Genomic DNA, 8,803 nt, shown 5'->3' with positions numbered 1-8,803 from the left:
AAGAGAGGAGGGAGGGGGCTGTGATCAGGATTTAAAGTGACATATAAGTTAAAAAAAAAAAAAGGAACCTCCAGTATTCAGTAAAAGGGGAGTATCTCTACCAATACACATACATACAAAACAAATTTAAAGTATAATGTGCAATGATGGTGTACTTTCTTCTCAGCTAAGAGCTTTAACAGTTAATATTCAAAATAATCCACAATGTGGCTGATAGTAAGGTCTGGCTGAGTTTATTTGCCTCATTGTCCTTTAGCAGATATTGGTAGGCAAGGGGTATGTTTCTGGGAGGTAAGTAAGGCTCATAGTGAAAGACATGGTATTTCTGGGAATTTTCATGATTGAAGATGGCTTCAATAAGTAATTCTCCATTGTATCCAGACAGAGAACTCAGATCTCTTACCAGCAGACCAGAGACCCAATGTATTCTGGGAAGAGACTTACTCCAGCACCTCCACTGGCCACTCTTTGGGATGCCCATGACATTCAACCTTCCCTCATACTTGCTGCAGGCTAGGAAGCGCCACACACAAACCAAATGCCCCAAACGAAATCTTCTTCAAATTTCCAGGGGTTTTGTGTTTATTTACTTGCTTTTAAAATCTGTTCTTCGTTACAGATTTGTATTATACAAAGCTATTAGTTTGCTTAATAATTAAAATTTTAAGACAAGCAGATATCTCAAAGGGCTTCTTCAAACACATCTCAGAGATGGTTCTAGATCTCCAAAAAAACAGGTGCCCTATTTGGAGAATCACAGGCCATGGACCTTAGGAAGATTTATCAGAGGTAAAAACAATACAAAACAAACAGACAAACAAACAAACAAAAACCAATAGTCTGCCTGCCTCTGCTCTCCTCCAATTTGTCTTCACATCCCTCATCCCTTCACTAAGGCCTGAAAACATGGTTAGCATTTATTTCTTCCAGGAAGTCATTCTTATAACATTTGACAGAACATAAAATTTGACAGAACAATTAACACCAAAGAAGACAGGTTACAATGCTAGTTTCTGACTTCACACATAAAGACTATTCTCTATGCTACACTGGCTCCACTTGTAATCTTACCTGTGATGTTTAATCTAATTTAAAACTGTAATTAAAAACTAGTTAGCTGGCACCTAGATTGCACTGAACTCTTTATCTGTTATATCTAAGGTTATGTTTCAAAGGCGGGGTGGGGGTTGGGGGAAGGACAGAGACATGATTGAACATTCTCAACCTCCCTACCATTTGCAAAAAAAAAATGACAATAGGGTTCCCTCAAAGCTATGCAAATCTAATAACCACAGGTATGGCCTCAGTAGGACATCCCTCACTCTCCAACATCTTATTTCCATTATAATAATCAGTACTTTGGGGTCATTCATTCATTAAAATCTTTTCTTTCTGTTGTTATAAGGGCTTATAATATTGGGAAAAATACCCATTTACAAGCATATGTTGAAAACAGTTTCAGTTTCTCATAGCTTCTATATGACCCACACCTGAGCATGTTCGTTTACATCTTGAATTTCTAGCTCCCTCCCCACAAAGCTCCTACCCTAAGGACCAGAAAGATTTTTTTTTCTTTGACTGACAAGGGCAACTTCCGTTTCAAAAGATCAGACTAATAATCACATCCTTAAACAAATACAAACGACAGTGAGGGCTTCCATCTGGAAAGTAATTTCCCCTAAACCTCTGGAAAAACAAAACAAAACAAAACAAAAAATCAGCAATGTGGCAAATTCAATGTCTGAACAATTGATGAACTTCTGAATTCAAGGAGACATCTAAACTCCAAATAGGAAAACAAAAACACACAAGCAAACAGCATTTTCTTCTCCTCTGTCGCTGGATCTAAAAGTTCATCTTGGCGCCAACACAAAGTAATGATTCCATCAGCAGCTACCAGATGGCAGGCCCGAAATGGCTGTAACCTTCTCAGAGAATGCTGCAGAATGGCTCCGTGGAGTTTAATTTAGTGGTGGCTGCCATTTTCTCGCTGCCACTTCCTGCACAGCGTGCCTGTCCATAGTTCATAGGTCTGGCTGTGCAGTGACTGAGATCAGGACCATAAGATGAGCAACAAGAATCTGGAGGCACTGTTTTTCTATACATAGGATCCTGTTTTCAGAAAATGGAAATCAAATTTCTGGTCATAAGAAAATGGGCTGCTTATGGTAGTATTTTTTTTTTCTTTTTACATCACTTTTCTTCTATTAGTAATTAGGAGACATTGTCACACTTTTTCATTTAGACAGTGAATTACTTTTGGTAAAGGACCACAAATACGAAAGAAAGAGGCCTACATCACACTTTCTCCTCAGCCAGCTTCTTAAAGTGCCCACCCATGAGAGATCATTCCTCTAAAGTCAGTGAGAACCGCTGTGCAGGGTTATGACCATCTGTGGAGACTCTCCCTTCCCTAATGCAAGGGCTGCACTGCCAGCCAATAAACCAAAGTCTCCAGGGGTGAGACTCAGGTATCAGTATTCTGTAAGTTCCTCAGATGGTCCAAGGGTGGCTAAGATGTGCAAGAAGTGACACATTTGAAATTTCTACCCATTTTTAAAAATTGATGTATAGAAGGCTAACTTCCGTTGCATTATTTCTATTCTACATTGCCCTGGCACTGGGTTTGGTATTCCTATCATGTCCTTCTCCATTCTCTCTCCACTAGCCTCAGTCTCCCCAAGGTTTTGTTAAGGATCTGAAGTTTAGAGGTCAGCCTGATAGCATGTCGTCCTGTCCTCTTATCCCAAAAGCATCAGGGAGACACTGTTCAGATACTGCAGCTCTGAGCTGGAAAATGCCAGACAGAGCTACTAGTTAGAGTCTAAAGGTAAAAGAGGCTCTTGCCTGAGTAACCCACATCCTGTAATCACTGCACTGAAGAACTCCTGGTTATGTTGGGATGGTCACGAAAGACTGCTCCACCCTTCTGTCTATGAGCTGGACCTTTACATCCTAAGAAGCCACATGACCCTCCTTAACTCAGTCACTACCCAGAACTGTGCATCTGCTGGTGAGCTTTGGGACTATACCAACATGTGATTGGGGGGGAGTTGTTTTTTGTTTTGTTTTGTTATTTTGTGATGGTCTCTGCACAGCGCATCTTATGCAGACCTTTCTTTCCCGAGTTGCTGGGAGCAAAAGCTATCTACGGAAGCCAAAGCCAAAGCTATCTAGTGAAGACAAAGGTATCTACAGAAGCCAAAGTCAATTAGTGAGCCAAGGCTATCTACGGAGGCCAAAGTCAAAGCTATCTAGTGGAGACAAAGGTAGTTACTGAAGCCAAAGCCAAGTAGAGAGCAAAGGTCATTTAGTGGAGACCTAAAGCTATGTAGTGAAAGAGTTATCTAGACCCTAAATCATGGGTGATAGATTGTGAGGACATCCTTTGTTAGAGCATCCGTAAGATATCTTAAGAGAACATCCTTATGGTATCTTGCAGGTACAATAGTTAACCCATGAAAGCACTCTTCCTATTACCTGCAGCAGTAGATTAACCTTCCCCTTTCCTCCCTATATAAGTTGGGTAAAAATTTCTAATAAATGGAAGCCTTGATCAGACAAACAGACTTGGCTTTCATTTTGTGCGTCTCTTGTCCCCTCTCTCCCCACCCCATTCCTTCCACTCTCCACCTTAGGAACCCCATTGAAGCCCCGCGGGACGGGGCACCAGGTCCCTTAAATTAATAACCACAATTTCCTTTACTTAAGGGATAACAACATCAGGTCTCACTGTCACTTGGTGCCTATCACTGCCATGTCAATATAATGATGGTTCAAGCTATTTAGTGGCCTATTAGTTCAACTCAAAAGGGATGGCAAGCCTAGCCTTGATCTTACACACAGCAAGCTCTCAGTAATGCTGGGTGAACTGGAGGCTACGGGCTAGGAGTCACCACCCTGTCCTGGCTCTGAGGAAGGAAAACGTCACCACGATCCAGACAGGCAGTTTAGTAACGAGGCACAGAGATCCACTCAAACGTATCGAAGAAAAAACAGACAAACAGAAATACAAGACAGAAAAACAGAAGGGAGTCTCAGAAACAACGTGCAGGAGGCAGACCAGAGGTTCAGACCAACCAGGAGCAGCTCTGGGGCCACGTTGATTCCTCTGCGCCTCCCTTCTTCACCCGAAAGTCTCTGCTGAGCCTTTTCCACTTGCCCCGCTTGGATTCAAGCAATAATGGCGGCCTCCCTTTATAACTCAGAAATTTTATTGGCTTGTCTCGAGGGAGGTAGGAGTGAGCATCTACCTACCACCTTCGCCTGAGGCGGATGACAAAAGCCAGGACTGCTGCTGTGGCCACCGAACACAGGTTATGCCGGGAGATGGGACATCTCAAGGAAGGAGCGTTCACCTGTAAAATTCCATCGCGACGCCTTTACTTACGACAACTGACAGGACGGTATTGCATAGCTGTAACTCAGTACATACGAAAACACAAACACAGCTGGGGAAAACGAGGGTTTGTACATCAAAAGAAATGAGTTCAAGCCACATCTCGCCTGAAGCCACAGGCTGAGAAGTGCGGTTGAAGGCAGGAAATGGGGCACTGGAACAATGTCTGGAGCTATGACAACAGTCAAGTTCCTTCATTTTAATGTGAGGAAGGCCTCTTAGCCTCATCAGATACTGTTCACTACTTGACACAAACTGGGTAGTCACGTGACTCCCCAAACACCTGGAAAACTACAGGAAGGCTGCTAGAGGCTGACACAGAGATAGTAGCGGGAACTGGGTGCGAGGAAAGGAAAACCAAAAAGACACTCTAGAATCCAAGGAGCAAACACTCAGTAGACAGGGAATTTCACAAACTTGGGTACGACACAGAAGAGTTAAAAATATAATGATGGCCCTGAAGACTCTTTTTCAACATATTCCTTTTTTTTACAAAAGTAAGAAATGCATACAAAATTAAGAGAAAATTTTTGATATAAATGTTTTTTTTTTAAAGACGTGGAATTTAAAAGAACGGATTCAAGTTGCTTATACTATGTGCTCCACAATGTCTGAGAAATGGGATATTAATTAATACATGAGCACTGCCTAAACAATACACAGAGTAATGTACATGAAAAAAACATAGTATCTCTTCCATCCGCTGATGACTGAAAAGATAAGAACCCTCCCCTGTGAAAGCAGTAAATCACAAAGAAGCCACTTAAGCTGGTGTCTCTCCTCCTAAGAACCTTAGACTGGTTTCCAACCGATCACCTGCACCGATTAGTGGATTCAAGCGGTGCCAAAACCTCTCAAACGGCAGGAAACAAAACCAGGACCAAAACACTTTCTTCATCTGTTTTTCTCAAAACTTAGTCTGTGTTGCAGAACCACAAACGCCTTACAGAACTTGCCTGGAAATGTAAATCCGGAGTCCCAGCTGGGTATTACAAGAAGGAGAGTCTGTGGCGGAGGGGCTGAGCTTCCTCTGCACTGTAGCGGAGCTCTGGGCGTGTCTGGACAGTCTCCACCTTGGGCACAGCCTCACCATGAAGGTCGGCACAGCAAGGCAGTGAGGAAGCCAGCCAGATCTGTGAATGAAACTGCCCCATTCGTGTGCCAGTGTGTCCAAGGCCACACAGATGGCAAAGTACACACTTGGATAATATATGCACATTTTTTTAAAACCTAAAAAAAAAAAAGTCCTAATTACTTATAAAAAGACTAAGACGTTTAAAGGATTTATTTATTATTATTACTTAGGAGTATCAGTGTGTTTGTGTGAATAGATGTCGTGTGTATAAAGGGTAACCCTCAAAGGCCGGAAAAGGGCAGCCCATCCCCTAGAGCTGGAAATACGGAGGTTGAGAGCCTCCTGATGTGGATGCTGGGAATCAAACCTGGGTTCCCTGGAGCAGAAAGTGTTCCTAACCACTAAGCCATCTCTCTAGGCCCAGCCCTGGAATATTTTTATGAACATTTAAGTTTTCTTTGTTAAGGTTTCCCTGCTGACACTGGGGGCTGGGGGACGCGGGGGAAGCACGTGAGAGCAGTGCCCGCCAAGGCCAGAAGGGGGCACTGAATCACCCGGAACTGGAGTTCCACATGTTTGTGAGCTGGGAACCAAACTCCTCCGGAGGAGAAATTCTTGCTCTTAACTGCTGAATCTGTATCAAAGAAATGGATGCCTGAAACGGGAAGCGACTTTGGCTGAGGAAGAGTGCTTGACACAAGTTAAGAGAATTACTTGGAAACAAAAAAGGAGAATCATCTAGAAATCTAGAAGCCATCTTGGCAGAAAGGCAGAATACATGTCTAAAGTAAAAAAAAAAAAAAAAAAGCAACTATGATGTCTGGCTGAGATACTCAGGCCAGTCCAAACACCCTAGCCGCATGTGCTCAAAAGTACCAGCTGGCAAACATGCACGGCAAACAGAAGAGGTTTTTTTTTTGTTGGCACATAAAAGTTAAAAGGTTGCTGCTGCTGCTGCTGCTGCTGCTGCTCCTCCTCCTCCTCCTCTATCCTTTCCTGAAAAGGTGAAACTGCAAGAACCACATAAAGCAGCCATGTGGCTAGCCTCAGCGGCTGGGGCTTAGCGGCAGCCCACTTGCAGCCAGACATGCGCTGCATGGCCTCTGCCGTGGCCTCAGCCTGCTTCGCTCACTACAACAGCTGTCTGTCAGGACCAAACACTTTTGCGCCAGCCACCCCAGCTTCAAGGAATCTGGCACAAATCCAGCCTCTCTCTGCCTCACTCTCTTAGGTGCCTTCCAGACTCTAATATAGGGCTCTTATCCTTGGATACCCACTGGGCACAGCCAAGGAACTTTAACGGCAATGAACTCAGGGTTCCATATTCAGGGATTCTTATTTCTTGGTCTGGTGTGCACCCTGGGCCTCGAGATGAAATAAAGTGTCCCAAGTGACCTTCGTGGGTGGCTAAGGAAGAGAACTCTCTCCAACTTTGAGAGGACATGAGCTTTTTAGTGCAGAGGACTGTATTTACTCCATCAACCTCCAAGTAAAAATTTCTTGCCTCTCCCATCCACAATAATTCACTTACTTTTGGAAAAGGAAAATTATTCCAAATGCCATTTACAAGCCGGAAAACAAGGTCAAAATATGCTCCGATTTCCACCATTCATTTTCCCCTCCAACACAACAGAAAAGTAAAACGCTGAGGAAATGAAGGGAAATTATCCCAGGAGACAAAACTCAAACAGCACAAATAGCTCAAACACAATAAGAGGAGTCTCATAGTGGCAGGCTTGTGTGAAAAAATACAATTGCTTTGAAATTCATCAATGCACTAAGCAGAAAAAAAAGTTTAAATAGTAAAAAAGAAGAAAAGGGGGATAATTTCTTTAAGTCTTTTCAATAATGGCATAATTTTTATCTTAAGATGAATTCCAAATTATTACTTCTTTTCAAGCTTTCTGTTAGATGGTGTGCATTTATATTTTGGCTTCTCATCATGGGAAATGCAAACTAATGCCATCTAAATTTCAAACACTAATGCCATCTACATCACAGCTGAAAAGCGGATGCCGGGCTGGGTGTGCAGCTCAGTTGGCGCAGGGCTTGCCAGCATTTGCAGAGCTCGGAGTTCAATCCTCAGCGCACCCCTGCAATCCCAGCACACTGGAGGTGGAGAAGCCCAAAACCTGTGCTCCTCAAACTAACCTACAGAGAGAACCATTCCTCTGATTGCTGATCACTTCACTGGTCAAAAACACAACGGGATAGTCTGTGCCAAATCACAAAACAAGTTAGTGGGAGCCACAGCCAGACCCTGAATTAGGCTTACGCTCTCCACGCCATGTTCTCATAGAGGAGCAAGTAAAAGTTTGCACGCTACCTCCTAAACGCTGTACAGACTTACAAGATAGCTGACCACAGTATACATGTGGCTCAGCTGACCACGGTATGCCTGTGGCTTAGTTTCACCACAGATCTGGCACATAGTCTTATTATTCTGGAAAGAGGTACCAGGATGAACCTTTTTATCATTTCCAGAATCCTTTCCTGGATCCTATGAACACCGGCACTGACAACATATTAGTACAAGGTACCATCCCCGCACCTTTATCCTTCTCCTGGCTGCCCTGACACCATCACAGAAAATCAGCAAGACATCTGGAGGAAGCATAGATGTCACCCGATGTGCTTTTCCCCTTTATTCATAAAATTATAAAAAAGACCATGTCATAAAATTCCACTCCTAATGAGACCTGATAGACTAGGATCAGAAGGAAGGAGAGGAAGACCTCCACTATCAGTGGACTTGGGAAGGGGCATGCGTGGAGAAGAGGGAGGGAGGGTGGAGCTGGGAGGGGGGACGGAGGGGTTTACAGGGGGATGCAAAGTGAATAAAGTATAATTAATAAAAATTAAAATTAAAAAAAATTTCAGCTGCAAAGGTCTCCTCTTCCTGAGTCCCATGGTTTGAAGCAGGCTCCAAAAGGGAGTATTATTCTGTGCTCCAGGAAAAAGTCTCCTCTTCACTAAGCCACTGACTGAGTCCCGAAACCTGCATCCAGTACAGTGCCTATGAGGTCGTGGCCAAGAAGTGATTCTCAAGAAAAAGTAGACACAGTGGCAGCTTCCCTGAAAGAGAAAGAAATAGGCTTTATCACCTAATAAACACGTCTCAGCGATCAATACTTATTTGCCCTCTTTTCTGAAGCAACTCCCAAGAGTCACTTGAATTCTCTCACTATGGATAATTCTTGAAGAAATTGTATTCCTACCTCCTAATGATCTTCGAACAAAGCAAGCACCTCATTTTATTAAGTCCAGCTACCCAGAGGAGCCCATTCAGAGTGGAGCTGAAGATACAGCTAAAAGTGAGGTCTTAATCA

At 43.3% G+C, this 8,803-nt stretch overlaps 1 protein-coding gene and 1 long non-coding RNA gene across 4 annotated transcripts in view; both read right to left on the bottom strand.

The window, feature by feature from the left end:
* Window positions 1–211: 211 nt before the first annotated feature.
* LOC132652321 (uncharacterized) lies at window positions 212–4,361 on the bottom strand. Its single transcript, XR_009589827.1, has 2 exons — window positions 4,258–4,361; window positions 212–2,112 (listed from the first exon to the last, which is right to left on the bottom strand). It is a non-coding gene; the product is annotated as an uncharacterized LOC132652321 (long non-coding RNA).
* A 3,743-nt stretch (window positions 4,362–8,104) lies between these two features.
* Prelid2 (PRELI domain containing 2) overlaps window positions 8,105–8,803 on the bottom strand; it is an 82,145-nt gene continuing 81,446 nt past the window's right edge. For all 3 annotated transcript variants that reach the window (XM_060377339.1, XM_021650736.2, XM_021650735.2), the window contains exon 7: window positions 8,105–8,549. The gene's annotated coding sequence lies outside the window, so the exon portion shown is untranslated. The remainder of the gene's footprint in view (window positions 8,550–8,803) is intronic.

The sequence above is a fragment of the Meriones unguiculatus genome, chromosome 2 (assembly GCF_030254825.1).
Source record: "Meriones unguiculatus strain TT.TT164.6M chromosome 2, Bangor_MerUng_6.1, whole genome shotgun sequence".
Taxonomy (NCBI): Eukaryota; Metazoa; Chordata; class Mammalia; order Rodentia; family Muridae; genus Meriones; species Meriones unguiculatus.
This window is presented reverse-complemented; position numbering and strand designations above follow the sequence as displayed.